General features: G+C 42.5%; 1 protein-coding gene across 1 annotated transcript in view; it reads left to right on the forward strand.

The window, feature by feature from the left end:
- The window catches only part of TMEM38B (transmembrane protein 38B), a 251,912-nt gene that overhangs the window by 163,737 nt on the left and 72,528 nt on the right, over positions 1–15,647 (forward strand). The window lies entirely within an intron of this gene.

The raw sequence follows: 15,647 nt of genomic DNA on the forward strand, positions 1-15,647 counted from the left end.
CTGGGGACCTAACCCAGTCCCTTGTGGTCAGACCACATTCTTCTCAATGTGGCCACCCAGACCCCTCTTAGTAAATGAAGGACATGATTCCCCAGCTGCTGGTGGTGTTGCCTACAGATAACTCTACAGGGATTGCCTTTGTGGAAGATAGCCACCTCACCCAGGCCACATGAACTTTTCTGGGCTACCACCATGACTGATGGGAGGATATAAGGAACTGAACCTGGCTCTCCAAGCTGGGACAACTCTGAATGGCCATCATAGTTTCAGAGTCCAGTGTAAACTTGGCTGAGGCCTCCATCAAGGCTGCAGCCCATCGTCTCCCTCTGCCCAATCCTGCTTTCTTCCTTCCCCTCTCTTCCGTAGCCACTGATCCAGAGAACACGCTCAACTGAACCTCCTGCACTCTAATCACCATCTCAGAATGCTTCCTGGGAAATCCAATCTGTGACCTCTCCCTGGTCCCTGCTCCCTGTGCTCTACTCCCCCACGGCAGCTAGTTGTCACCTAGGAGGCTCATAGAGGTGGGATGTCCCCTTCCCTGGGCCACTGCCTGGGAGGCTGATGCAAGTGGGATGTCCCTCTTTCCCGGGCCACCACTCATGAAGATCCCCTGAGCTGCAGCATTGCACTCAGCTACAGTCAGAGCCTTACTGACCCCTGGCTAAGTCAGTTTCCAGCTCTTCCTCTGAGATTGTTTTCAATTCTTATCTCTTCCTTAAACCTCCACAATCAAAGCCTTACTGAGTTCTGGTGACTGGGTAATGAGACTATCCAGAAGAGCATATTCCTTCCTTCTCTCCCACCTATTTCTTCCTTTCCTCTCCACTATCACTACTTTGTGGCCTTCCATTGTCTGTCTCTGCTTAGACTGTGGCCACGTTCTGTTAACTGGCCTCCCGGTCTGCTCTTGTCTCTCTGCTGTCTTCCTCTACACTGCAGCCAAAGAGACCATTCCAAGGCTCACACTGACTGATGTCATTCCCTTGCTGGTCACACTACAATGACTCCTTGTGATTTATAAGACAAGCCTAGACTCAGCCGAATGTGGAAGGCCCTCTATGGTCTAAGCCCAACTGCCTCTGAGTCTCCTGTAACCCTGGACTTTCCTCTGGTTTCCTGCTGAAAACTCTTGCAAGTGTCCAGGAGTTTGCTCAGGTTGTTCCCACTGCCTGGAATCTGTTCTCAACTTTCTTCACCTGGTTAACTTGCTCATTCTTCCAGATTCAGCTCAGTTGTCAACCTTTCTAGGAATATTTTTTCTAAACCTCCAAGGGAGGACTAACGACCCCCAGTTAGATGGCCTCATGACCCCCCCGCCCCACCCCGCCACACTTACTGCTTACCTTTGATATGGCTGTGGGTTTTTTTGTTTGTTGGTTTGTTTTTTCTTTTTTATGAAACAGGGTCTCATTCTGTTATCCGGACTAGAGTGTGATGGTGTATTCATAGCTCACTGCAGCCTAGGCCTCCCAGGCTCAAGCCGTCTCCCTACCTCAGCCTCCCAGCTAGCTGGAACCACAGATGCATGCCACCATGCCTGACAAATTTTTAATTTTTTTGCAGAGACAGGGTATCACTATGTTGCTCAGTCTGAGGTCTCAAATTTTGGTTTCAAGTGATCCTCTTACCTTAGCCTCTCAAAGTGGTGGGATTACAGTCTTAACTCACCACGCCCAGCCTTACCTTTAGTACAGAAACATGCCTTCGCTTCTGTCTCTGTGTACAATGAGTTTTTTGAAGACATTGAGCAAGTCTTATTCATACCTGCATTTCCAATACCTGATGTACCTGGCATCGCAGAGGTGTCTCTACAGGACCCAGCCTGAGGCTCTTAATTTGCTGTGCTGCATTGGTTTGCAAAGCATTATTATCAATTTAAATTGTTACAAGCAATGTGCAAATGAACCAATTTCATTATAACCTTACCAAAGTTGTGTATTGTTCGTCTTAAATTCGATAACTGTAAAATGCTCTCCATTGTTTTGATTGCATTTTTATGGATATCGGGATTAAACATTTTCCCATGGGACTTGCTGATTAATTGCATCTCTTCTTGTATGGATTACATATTCCTGCCCTAACCTTTGCATTGCCTCATGTCAGTTTCTTGACTTAGAAATATCGACACTGAAGTAGGCTCGTCCAGATGTGAGTTGGCTTGAATGTGGCTGAGTGATTTTGAAATAGTTACGTCCCTCTGTGGGCTTCAGTTTCCTTTCTTTAAAATTGTAGGTTACTTTACTTAGCTGCTGGCTGGAATCACTTGGTAGCTCTCAAAAGATACGGACTCCAGGACTTAACTCTTCTGATTAGGTCTCTCTGTGGTTTTTCTAAGTCCTCTAGGTGACTCTGGTGCAGCCACTTTAGCCAGCTTCGTAGCCTGACTTTGGGAGTCGTGGACCTCCCAGCTCTGTGGTCTGTGTGGCCTGGATATGTGGGGCCTGCAGAAAAGAAGAAACGAGGAATCTGTGGCTGTGTTTTGAGACCTGAGGCCCCACGTGGAATGAAGAACACTCTTACTCAGAGGGAGGCCACAATGAAAAGGTGGCTTTTGGCCGGGCGTGGTGGCTCAAGCCTGTAATCCCAGCACTTTGGGAGGCCGAGGTGGGTGGATCACGAGGTCAAGAGATTGAGACCATTCTGCTCAACATGGTGAAACCCCGTCTCTACTAAAAAAAAAATACAAGAAGTTAGCTGGGCATGGTGGCGCGTGCCTGTAATCCCAGCTACTCAGGAGCGTGAGGCAGGAGAATTGGCTGAACCCAGGAGGCGGAGGTTGCGGTGAGCCGAGATCACGCCATTGCACTCCAGCCTGGGTAACAAGAGCGAAACTCCATCTCAAAAAAAAAAAAAAAAAGGTGGCTTTTGGCTCTGCAGATTTGGAAACTCGCCAAAGACTCACATGACTCAACACAAAGGCAGGAAGCCTTGGGGGCTGTGGGGAGAGTCAGGACAGCGATGCACAGAAAGGGCTTGGTTCTGGTGCTCCCACAGAACAAACCCTCTGTAAATAAACACCGTGTTCACACACTCAGGCCTGGCAGGTGCGTGTCTTGGCCCCGCTCTCTGCTGGCTGTATGACTTCAGGCAGGTCTTGGTTACTTCATCTGCAAAGTGGGGATATTAATAGTTTCTGTCTCACTGAGTGTTTTTTTAGTTAAACCTGTATTTACATATTTATAAATTTATTTTATTTATTTTTTTAAGACAGGGTCTCACTCTGTTGCCCAGGCTGGAATGCAGTGGTACAATCACAGCTCACTGTAATCTTGAACTCCTAGCCTCAAGCGGTCCTCTACCCTCGACTTCCAAAGTGTTGGCATTACAGGGCATGAGCCACAACACCTGGCCTTAACAGATTTCCTGAGATGTAATTCACATGCCATACAATTCACCCATTTAAAGTGCAATTCGGTAGTTTTTAGTATGTTCACAGAATTGTTTCACCACATCACAGACTTACTTCGAAGATAAAAGGAGACCATGCAGGAGAAACATTTAGCACAGTGTCAGATGCATAGTGTGAGTAATGAATGCCAGATATTATTATCCTCGGTGGATTCCTTATCCTTGGTGAGGTTTGAGAGTTTTTGGAGTGATAATTTCATAGGGTTATTGCCGGGGACAGTTGGATATCAGGGAGAGAGGAATAGGGCCCAACTGAGCGAGCTCCCAGGTCTCTTCTACCTTGTGGGGCAGCACATCTACAGCAATAATTATTAATGTACATGTGTGCACGAGTCCTGCGCGAGTTATGCAAAATTCCTTAATCCTCACATTGGCTCTGGGAGCTTAGATTTTATCCTCATTTGTCCCCACTCCTCAAAGGTGAAAACTGAGGCTTACAGAGGCTGTGGCTTTTTCAGGATCAAAATTCCATGATTTCTTTATATAGGGCAGATAAATACATCTATTTGCCACCTACTTTTGTTTGGTTTTGGACATTTAAGTTGCAAGTTTTCAGAAAGGATAAGACCCATTGGAAACATTCCAAGAAGCACAGAAATTGACTTTAAGTTTATCTGATGAACGGTAGTCAGCAGTTCCCCTCTCTCTGCACTTTCTCATTTCTTGCTTCTCCTTGGATTTTCTCTTGCATGCTATAGAAGGAGACACAGAAGACAAGGACAAAAGGCAAGAGTGGGCTCTTTAATGAGGGTATGATGGGTCTGGGAAAGTTAGGAGGCAGCACGGTGTGCGTGGACCCTACAGTGTGCATTTGGTTTAAATCCCAGTGCAAAATTGTATGGTATGTGAATTGTATCTTGAGAGAGTCCCTGCCCACCCTGTTTTCCTCCAAGTGGGTTTGAGTCAGTCCCAGTCCATCCTGGGCTACTTTCTTCTTTCTCAACTTTCAACTGAATGTGCTGATGCCACTCTACAAGTGCTTCCTTGTCCCTGTCCCATCCCCATCCCCATCCCCATCCCCATCCCCATCCCCATCCCCATCCCCATCCCCATCCCCATCCCCATCCCCATCCCCATCCCCATCCCCATCCCCATCCCCATCCCCATCCCCATCCCCATCCCCATCCCCATCCCCATCCCCATCCCCATCCCCATCCCCATCCCCATCCCCATCCCCATCCCCATCCCCATCCCCATCCCCATCCCCATCCCCATCCCCATGGAGGCTGGGAGGGGGCGTCTGCTACAGGTACCTCTCTTCCTCCCAGGGAAGTAGACTCAGTTTCATCAGCCTCTTTGTTAGAGAAAGAAAGATAGATGCAGCCCGGGCCGCTGGTACCTTCTACTGTGACCTGAGATGTGCCCTTGCCCCATGCCTCCTCATGTATTAGGACACTCTGTTCAGACAGAGGTTTTGCTATTCCTGAGTCTCAATAAAACTCGATGAGTCCTAGCCTATATAATTGGTCTATCTCTGTCCCCTCTTCTAAGCTTCTGTTCTGGTGCTGTCTTGTTTGTGAGGCTGGCTCCAGTCTCTTTGGACATACCCCAAATGCCAACTGTTGACCCCTCTCCTGGCTGAGCACTGCCTGTTTTTGTTTATGATTAAATCCATGGGATCTAGCTTTACGCCTGACACACAGTAGGAGATAAATATTTATTGAACACATAAATTATAAGCATTCAAGGGAAATGGGTATTGCGGGAATGGGTGGCAATCAGTTATTTGTTTTCAAGTCAGGATGATTTAAAAAGTTTTCATTGTTTATTCTCACCCAAACCTAACCTGCTAAAGAAACATATGACTGATTTTCTTAGATTTTAAAAGGTGCCAGAGGACTTAATTTGACATACTGAAACTCTTCAAATTTCTGAACGTTACCCCGGATGCTCTTGCCATATCATCCCACATCCTGTTCGAATTTCTCCTGTTTAGATTTGATGTGTCTTCCTACCCCACGTGGGGATAAACAGCTCTTTGACAATTCTGTAATAAAATGACTTCAGCCATCTTTTCTATTTAAAACCTGTATCTATCCAGATATTTATTTATAAGCACATCCCCTTATATGGCTTGAAGGGATTTAGATACTCTTTGGAGGTATTTCAAATCTAAGAGTTCACTTTTGAAAAATCAAATTTTGTGGTTGTTTCTCTGTGGGGAGACCAACCACTTTATGATAAAATAAAGGGAATAACAATGGCTGGGCATACTCGGAATGTGAGGTCAGCTTGAGAAGGCGCCAGGGAGTATGGGAAGTTTTCCTCCAGGTTTCCCTTGCTGCTGCTTGTTCTTGGCCCATCAGGAGGAAAGCCCCAGAGGCCCCATTCTAGAAAACGGGCTTGTTCTCCAGAGCACCTTCACTTGCCACAGTGGAGCTGCATCTGTTTGCTCTGCATTTTAACACATTCATTTCCTGGCCTCGGTTACAGATTGAACTGTGTTTCCTCCCCTACCAAATTCACATGTTGAAGCTCAACCTCCCAAGGTGACTATATTTGGAGATAGGGCTTTTATGGAGGTAGTTAAGGTTAAATGAGTTCATAAGATTGGGGCTCTAACCCAATAAGAGTGCTGTCCTTATACAAAGAGGAAGAGACATCAACGCACTCTCTCCCCACACACAGAGGAAAGGCCATGCCAGGACACAGTAAGAAGGCAGCTGTCCTTCTCTTCACCAGGAAGACAGCCTTTGCTGGAAAGTGAATTTGCCAGCACCTTGATCGTGGACTTCTAGGCTCCAGGACATGAGAAAATCAGTGGCTGCTGTACAAGGCAGGCTGGTGTTCTATTATGGTAGCTCAAGTACGCTAATACAGGTTCCAAATGGGTTTTCTTTTTCTATTCCTTTTTCTCCCCAGGTACAGTGTATTCATTTCTTAGGGTTACCACAAGAAATTAGCATACACTTGGTGACTGAAAACAGCAGATATTGATTATTTCAGAGTTCCAGAGGCCAGAAACCCAAAATCAAGGTCAGAGGGGTCATACTCCCTCCAAGCCTCGAGTGAGATCATGTCCCTGCCTCTTCCCACTTCTGGAGGCTCCAGGCATTCCTTGGCTTGTGGCAGCACCACTTCATGTTGTGCCTCTGTCATCTCACGGCCTTCTCCTCTCTCTGTGTCTTTTTCTGTCACCCATAAGAACGTTGGTCATTGGATTTAGGGGCTACCCAGATACTCTAGATGAGTTTATACCAATATCTTTAATTATATCTGCTGAGACCCTTTTTCCAAATAAGGTCACATTTACCCTCTAAGGGGCTTAGGATGTGGATGTATGTTTTGGGGTCCCACCATTCAACACACTAGATAGGCTATTTTATGTAACACTAGTGATGACCAACATATGTATATTGTTTGATAATTGTGCCCTTTCACCAAGCATGAGCTCATATGATCTTGACAAATGCTGGGAGTGGTAGCTCTTGTTATCATCTCCATTCTAGAGGAGGAAAGGGAGTTAAGTGACTTGGTCAAGGCTACACAGTGAACAAATTATGTGGCTACATTTTAATCCAAGGTTTCCTGTCTCCAAATTCCATGTTCTTTTTACTCTTCCCTAGTGGCTGTCTACACTGATGAAATGAAGAAGAGTAGCTGTGTACCTGTATTAAATGCTCACTCTGGACCTGGCCCGGTGCCAAGGGTTTCATTTGTGTTATTTCGCTTAATCCTCACCACAACTCTAAAAGGTAGATGCTATTATGATATCCATGTTACATGTAAAAAAGTGAGGTACAGAGAGTTGAAGTTAGTTGTCTAAGGTCCCCAGTTGACCAATAGCAGAAGTAGGTTTTGAACCCACATCTTTCGTAATTCAAAGCACAAAGTCTTAATCCATGTTCGCTGCTTCCTTGAAAGAATGATGTAGTACCCTGACATTTGCAAGTACCTGCGGAATTAAAATCCAAATAGCACATACATTAATGGGACAGGCTTTGGAGTCAAACCTGCACGATTTTATCTGCCTTTTGAGTTCAGAGAAGGAACACAGCTGAAAGGGCATGGATTCTGGAGCCAGTCTGTCTAGGTTTGAATACTTGTTCTACCAATTCCTATCTATGTGACACTCAGTACGGCTGTTTTCTTCAGTTAACTAGGAGTGATAACCCTGGTACCTACTTCATAGGGTGCTTCTGCAGATTTAATGAGTTTATGATAGTATTTGAAAAGCTTTTAGAATAGTGTCTGGCACATGGCAATGGCTATGTAAGGGTTCAACTTAAAAAACAAACCCAAAAATTTTCCTAGAGTCTCAAGATAGGGGTTAGACATACCTTAGGGAACTTATGTAAAGGTTAAATGCAGATGTTCTCAACACATTGCCTGATTCAGTGTTAGAGACAGTAATGGCTCTGGTTATTATTGTCTATGGGGAGTCAAAGGTACCTTGATCTCCTTCCCTTCCCTTCTTTGGAAAGAACATTACAGCTGCAGACTCCAGGTGTGGAGGCTCTCAACTTCCCACCCCACTTGGCACAGACAGGCAGAGTTGTCTTGGGTGATTTTAAGGATAGTAATTTTGCCTCCCTTTAATTCCAGAGAGTTGCCAATTTTGCATCTATCAATATTGCTGTAGAGGAGTGTAGTTTACTGTCATGAAACAACTATCTTCACTCTTAATAATAAGGGGCGAGTGGTTGATAGCCACAATCTTACCCCAGTGTTCCTGGAATATTAGCCTAGAAGCCTCATGACTGACTATTAGAGTTTCTGGTAGTGTAGGGAAGCAAAAGTGAAGTTTAGTGACAGGAGTCCAGGCTTTTGGGGAAGGGTCTTCAGAGACAGGTTACTTTTCAAAGACTGTATCATGTCACGAAGAAAGAAAAGTGGATGTGAGGCTGGGATGAGTGGGTCTTCTATTCTATTTTTCTCTACTTTGGCTTTTTCTTCTTCAGTTTCTCATGTCTTTTTTTTTTTTTTGAGACGGAGTTTCACTCTTGTTACCCAGGCTGGACTGCAATGGCACGATCTCGGCTCACTGCAACCTCCGCCTCCTGGGTTCAGGCAATTCTCCTGCCTCAGCCTCCTGAGTAGCTGGGATTACAGGCACGCACCACCATGCCCAGGTAATTTTTGTATTTTTAGTAGAGACGGGGTTTCACCATGTTGACCAGGATGGTCTCGATCTGTTGACCTCGTGATCCACCCGCCGAGGCGGTCATCAACCAGCTGGTAGCAGGTCTTATGCAGATAATATGAAATGATACCATCTAAAATTTGGATAGGTCTACAGTTAGTAGATTCTTTCAATCTACCTGATTTCATTTAATCCTCATAATGACTCAACGTGATCTCCAGTTTACAGATGAGAAAATTCAGGACCAGAGAAGTTAAGTCCCAGCACATATAGCGAGGAAGCTGGAGAATGGGGATCACAGCTCAGATTTCTTGAGTCCAGTTTTTGTATAGTACCTCGGCAGTGCTGGAAGGAGACAGAGCCAGGGATATCTCCTTCCCTCTTTCCTTTGGAAACTGTTTCTTCTCTTCCCGTCAACTCTCCCATCCTGCAGACCCAGAAGACCTGAAGGGGTGTAGCGCCCCAGCTAGCTCTCTTCAGCCAGATTTTCTCTAACCCCCTCCCCCAAAATGCTAAGCAAATGTTGCACACAGGCTTCTGCAGAGGACACTGTACCTGAGCCAATCCCCCAGGGTGTGTTTGTACCTTATGCATCCCTGAAATCCTGGATCTGGAATGGAGCTCTCCTGCCTCACCTCCAGAGGAGTAAAGCTATGCCCTGTTATCTTTCAGCTGTGTACCGATTGCTCTTCCCCCAAAAGAAACTGAGCTTTGTGAAGGCAAGACGGCACTGGTGAGGTGCTTAGTTGATGGAAGTTTCCCAAAGTTGAGTTGTACTGTGGATTCCTTCCAGTTCTGGCCTGTTTTATTTTTCTGAGTGAAGGAGTAGGGCTGGCTTCATGTGGATGCAACCTTTGTCATTGCACAGGGCTCTGTACTTAGAAAATCCCTGAGCATGGCTTCATGCTCTGTTGTCACTTTCTTGACAAAGAGAAATTCTTAATAATCTTTGACTAAGGGGCCTTGAAAATCATGTAGTTGCCCCTTGGAAGGAGGCTTGTCCGTCGTCAGGTTTTTCAACCAAAAGCCCCATGAGCTCCAGAGGCCTGATTTTCCTTTGGGTGGTGTACATTACATTTAAACAGATGTATAGAAGTTAGCATTTTTTAGGTCAATCTTTTCCTTATCATTTGTATCCCTGGTACTATGATTAGGAAGTTTTCTTCTGCCCCTCCAAGGTGAGATATCTGCTTTTTTTTCTTTTTAAAATATTTTAAGTTCTGGAATACATGTGTAGGATGTGCAGATTTGTTACATAAGTAAATATGTACCATGGTGGTTTGCTGCACCTATCAACCCATCACCTAGGTATGAAGCCCACCATCCATTAGCTATTCATCCTGATGCTCTCCCCCAGCACCCCTGTGCCCTCCTGACAGGCCCCAGTGTGTGTTGTTCCCCTCCCTGTGTCCATGTGTTCTCATTGTTCAGCTCACACTTATAAGTGAGAACATGCTGTGTTTGGTTTTCTGTTCCTGTGTTAGTTTGCTGAGGATGATGGCTTCTAGCTCTAAACATGTCCCTGTAAAGGATGTGATTTTCTTCTTTTTTATGGATGCATAGTATTCCATGGTGTATATATACCACGTTTTCTTTATTCACTCTATCACTGATGGGCATTTGGGTTGATTCCATGTCTTTACTATTGTGAACAGTGCTGCAAGGAACATACAGGTGCATGTGTCTTTATAATAGAATGATTTATATTCCTTTGGGTATATATCCAATAATGGAATTGCTGGGACAAATGGTATTTCTTGCTTTAGGTATTTGAGGAATCACCACAGTGTCTTCCACAATGGTTGAACTAATTGACATTATTGGCAACAGTGTAAACCCATTCCTATTTCTCCACAGCTTTACCAGCATCTGTTGTTCCTTGATTTTAAATAATCACCATTCTGACTGGTGTGAGATGGCATCTCACTGTAGTTCGATTTGCATTTCTCTAATAATCAGTGATGTTGAGCATTTTTTCATGTTTGTTGGCCATATAAACATCTTCTTTTGAGAAGTGTCTGTTTATACAATTTGATGTTTGTTTGTTTGTTTGTTTTGTATACTTGTTTAAGCTTCTTGTAGATTCTAGATATTAGATCTTTGTCAGATGGATAGATTTCAAAAATTTTCTCCCATTCTGTAGGTTTTCTGTTCACTCTGATGATAATTTACTTTGCTGTGAAGAAGCTCTTTAATTAGATCCCATTTGTCAATTTTTGCTTTCGTTGCAATTGTTTTTGATGTTTTTGCAAAGAAATCTTTGCCCGTGCCTATGTCCTGAATGGTATTGTCTAAATTTTCCTCTGGGATTTTTATAGTTTTTGGTTTTACACTTAAATCTTTAACATATCTTGAGTTGATTTTTGTATAAGCCATAAGGAAGGGTCCTATCTTCAATTTTCTGGATATGGCCAGCCAGTTCTTTCAGCACCATTTATTAAATAGGGAATCCTTTCCCTGTTGCTTGTTTTTGTCTGGTTTGTTGAAAATCAGATGATTGTAGATCTGTGGTCTTATTTCTGGGATCTCTATTCTATTTCATTGGTCTATGTGTCTATTTTTGTACTAGTACCATGCTGTTTTGGTTACTGTAGCCTTGTAGGATAGTTTGGCATCAGGTAGCATGATGCTCCCAGCTTTGTTCTTTTTGCTTAGAATTGTCTTAGCTATATGGGCTCTTTTTTGGTTCCATATGAATTTTAAAGTAGTTTTCCCCCTAATTCTATGAAGAATATCAATTTTAGTTTAATGGGAATAGCATTGAATCTACAAATTACTTTGTGTTGTATGGTCATTGTCACATTATTGATTCTTCCTATTCACGAGCATGAAATGTTTTTCCAATTGTGTTCTCTCTGATTTCCTTGAGCAGTGATGAGTAGTTATCCTTGAAGAGGTCCTTTACTTCCTTTGTTAACTGTATTTCTGGGCATTTTATTATCTTTGTGGCAATTGTGAATGAGAAATCATTCATGATTTGGCTGTCTGCTTGTATAATATTGGTGTATAGGAATACTTGTGACTTTTGCACACTGATTTTGTATTTTGAGACTTTGCTGAAGTTGCTTATCAGCTCAAGAAGCTTTTGGGCTGAACCAATGGGGTTTTCTAGATACAGGATCATGTCATCTGCAAACAGAGACAGTTTGACTTCCTCTCTTCCTATTTGAATACCCTCTATTTCTTTTTCTTTCCTGATTGCCCTGGCCAGAACTTCCAGTACTACGTTGAATAGGAGTGGTGAGAGAGGGCAACTTTGTCTTGCGCTGGTTTTCAAGGGAAGTGCTTCCAGCCCATTCAGTATGATGGCCGTGGGTTTGTCATAAATGGCTCTTATTATTTTGAGGTATGTTTCATCAATATCTAGTTTTTTGAGAGTTTTTAACATGAAGGGATGTTGAATTTTATCAAAGGCATCTATTGAGAGAATTACGTGGGTTTTGTCTTTAGTTTCATTTATTTGATGAATCACTTTTATTGATTTGTGTATGTTGAACCAGACTTGCATCCTGGGGATGAAGCTGACTTGATTGTGGTGGATAAGCTTTTTGATATGCTGCTGGATTTGGTTTCCCAGTATTTCATTGAGGATTTTTATATCAATGTTGATCAGGGATATTGGTCTGAAGTTTTCTCTTTTTGTTGTATCTCTGCCAGGTTTCGGTATCAGGATTATGCTGGCCTCATAAAATGAGTTAGGAATTGTTTGGAACAGTTTTAGAAGAAATAGTACTAGCTCCTATTTGTACCTCTGGTAGAATTCAGTTGTAAATCTGTCTGGTCCTGGGATTTTTTTGGTTGGTAGGCTATAAATTATTACCCCAGATTATAACTTGTTATTGGTCTATTCAGGGATTCAACTTCTTCATGGTTCACCCTTGGGAGGGAGTATACATCCAGGAATTTGTTTATTTATTCTAGATTTTCTAGTTTATTTGCATAGAGGTATTTATAGTATTCTCTGATTATTGTATACATTTCTGTGAGGTCAGTGGTGATATCCCTTTATCATTTTTTAAAAATTGTGTCTTTTTGATTCTTCTCTCTTTTATTAGTCTAACTTCTAGTCTATTTTATTAATTTTTTCAAAAATCCAACTCCTGGATTCATTGATTTTTTTTGAAAGTTTGTGTGTGTGTGTGTCTGTGTTTGTCTATCTCCTTCAGTTCTGCTCTGATCTTGGTTATTTCTTGCCTTCTGCTAGCTTTGGGGTTTGTTTGCTCTTGGTTCTCTGGTTCTTTTAGTTGAAGAATATCAATTGTAGTTTCATGGGAATAGCATTGAATCTACAAATTACTTTGTGTTGTATGGTCATTTTCACATTATTGATTCTTCCTATTCATGAGCATGAAATGTTAGGGTGTTAACTTGAGTTATTTCTAGCAGTTTCATATGGGCATTTAGTGCTGTAAATTTCTCTCTTAACACTGTCTTAGCTGCATCCCAAAAATTCTGGTACATTGTCTTTCCTCTCATTGGTTTCAAGGAACTTTTTGACTTTTGCCATGATTTCATTATTTACCCAGGAGTCCTTCAGGACCAGATTGTTCAATTTCTATGTAGTTGTGCAGTTTTGAGTGAGTTTCTTAATCTTGATTTCTAATTTAATTGCACAGTGGTCTGAGAGACTGTTATGATTTTAGTTGCTTTGCATTTGCTGAGTAGTGTTTTACTTCCAATTATGCGATCAATTTTAGGATATGTGTCTTGTGGAGCTGAGAAGAATGCATGTTCTGTTGTTAATTGGGTGGAGAGTTCTGTGGACATCTATCAGTTCTGCTCGATCCAGAGCTGAGTTTAAGTCCTGAATATTTTCGTTAATTTTCTGTCTTAATGATCTGTCTAATACTGACAATGGGTTGTTGAAGTCTCTCTAAGTCATTTTGTAGGTCTCAGAGAACTTGTTCTATGAATGTGGGTGCTCCTGTATTGGGTGTATTAGCTCTTGATGTTGAATTGAACCCTTTTCCATTATAGAATATTCTTTGTTTTTTTTTGATCTTTGTTAGTTTTAAAGTCTGTTTTGTCCAAAAATAGGATTGCAACCTCTGCTGTTTTCTGCTTTCCATTTGCTTGGTAAATTTTTCTTCATTACTTTATTTTGAGCCTCTGTGTATCTTTGCACGTGAGGTGGGTCTCTTGAATACAGCACACCAATGGGTCTTGGCTCTATCCAGCTTGCCATTCTGCACCTTTTAATTGGGGCATATAGTCCACTTACATTGAAGATTATTATTGTTATGTGTGAATTTGATCCTGTCATCTTGATGCCAGATGGTTATTTTTCAGACTTGTTGATGTAGTTGCTTCATGGTGTCATTGGTCTTTGTACTTTAGTGTGTTTTTGTAGCATCTAGTAAGGATTTTTCCTTTTCATATTTAGTTCTTCATTCAGGAGCTCTTGCAAGGCAGGCCTGGTGGTGATGAATTCCCTCAGTGTTTGCTTTTCTGAAAAGGATTTTATTTCTCCTTTGCTTATAAAGCTTAGTTTAGCCAGATATGAAATTCTAGATTGGAAATGCTTGTCTTTAAGAATGTTGAATATTGGCTCCCAATATTGTCTGTCTTGCAGGGTTTCTGCTAAGAGGTCTGCTGTTAGTCTGATGGGCTTCCCTTTGTAGGTGACCAGCCTTTCTGTCTGGCTGCCCTTAACATTTTTTCCTTCATTCCAAACTTTGAGAATCTGATAATTATGTGTCTTGGGGTTGATCTTCTCATGGAGTATCTTACTGGGGTTTTCTGGATTTCCTGAATTTGAATGTTGGCCTGTCTTGCTAGGTTGGGGAAGTTCTCCTGGATATCCTGAACTATATTTTCCAACTTGGTTCTGATTTCCCTCTCTCAGCTACCCTAATCAGTCATAGGTTTGGTCTTTTTGTGTATTCTCATAGTTCTTGGGGGTTTTGTTCATTCGTTTTTAGCTTTTTCTCTATTTTTATCTGCCTGTCTTATTTAAGCAAGACAGTCTTCAAGCTCTGAAATTCTTTCCTCCATTTGGTTTATTCAGCTCTTGATACTTGTGGTTGCATTGTGAAGTTCCCATGTTGTGTTTTTCAGCTCCATCAGGTCATTTATGTTCTTCACTAAATTGGCTATTCTGGTTAACAGCTCCTATGATGTTGTATGATGGTTGTTAGCTTCTTTGCCTTGGGTTAAAACATGCTCCTTTAGCTCATCAGAATTCACTACTACTTACCTTCTGAAGCATAATTCTGTCAGTTCATCCATCTCAGCCTCAGTCCAGTTCTGTGCAGTTGATCATTTGGACGTGTTGATCATTTGGACAGTGATTATTTGGAGGAGGTGTTGTGATCATTTGGAGGAGAAGAGACACTCTTTCTGAGTGTTTTCAGAATATATATATTTTTATTGTACTTTAGGTTCTGGGGTACATGTGCAGATCACACAGGATTGTGTGGCACAGGTACACACATGGCAATGTGGTTTGCTGCCTCCATCCCCCCATCACCGACATCTGGCATTTCTCTCCATGTTATCCCTCCCTGACCTCTCCACCCTTCTTCCCACTGTCCCTCCCTTGGCCCCCCAACAGACCCCAGTGTGTAATGCTCCCCTCCCTGTGTCCCTGTGTTCTCATTGTTCAACACCCACCTATGAGTGAGAACATGTGGTATTTGATTTTTGTTCTTGTGTCAGTTTGCTGAGAATGATGGTTTCCACATTCATCCATGTCCCTACAAAGGACACGAGCTCATCATTTTTTATGGCTGCATAGTGTTCCATCATGTATATATGTCACATTTTCCTTGTCCAGTCTATCATCGATGGGCATTTGGGTTGATTCCAGGTCTTTGCTATTGTAAACAGTGCTGCTATGAACGTACATGTGCATGTGTCCTTATAATAGAATGATTTATAATCCTTTGAGTATATACCCAGTAATGGGATTGCTGTTTCAAATGGAATTTCTATTTCTAGTTCCTTGAGGAATCGCCACACTGTCTTCCACAATGGTTGAACTAGTTTACACTCCCACCAACAGTGTAAAAGTGTTCCTATTTCTCCACATCCTCTCCAGCATCTGTTGTCTCCAGAGTTTTTAATGATCGCCATTCTAACTGGCATGAGATGGTACCTTAATATGGTTTTGATTTTCATTTCTCTAATAAGCAGTGATGATGAGCATTTTTTT

Source organism: Callithrix jacchus, chromosome 1 (assembly GCF_049354715.1).
Source record: "Callithrix jacchus isolate 240 chromosome 1, calJac240_pri, whole genome shotgun sequence".
In the NCBI taxonomy this organism is placed as follows: Eukaryota; Metazoa; Chordata; class Mammalia; order Primates; family Cebidae; genus Callithrix; species Callithrix jacchus.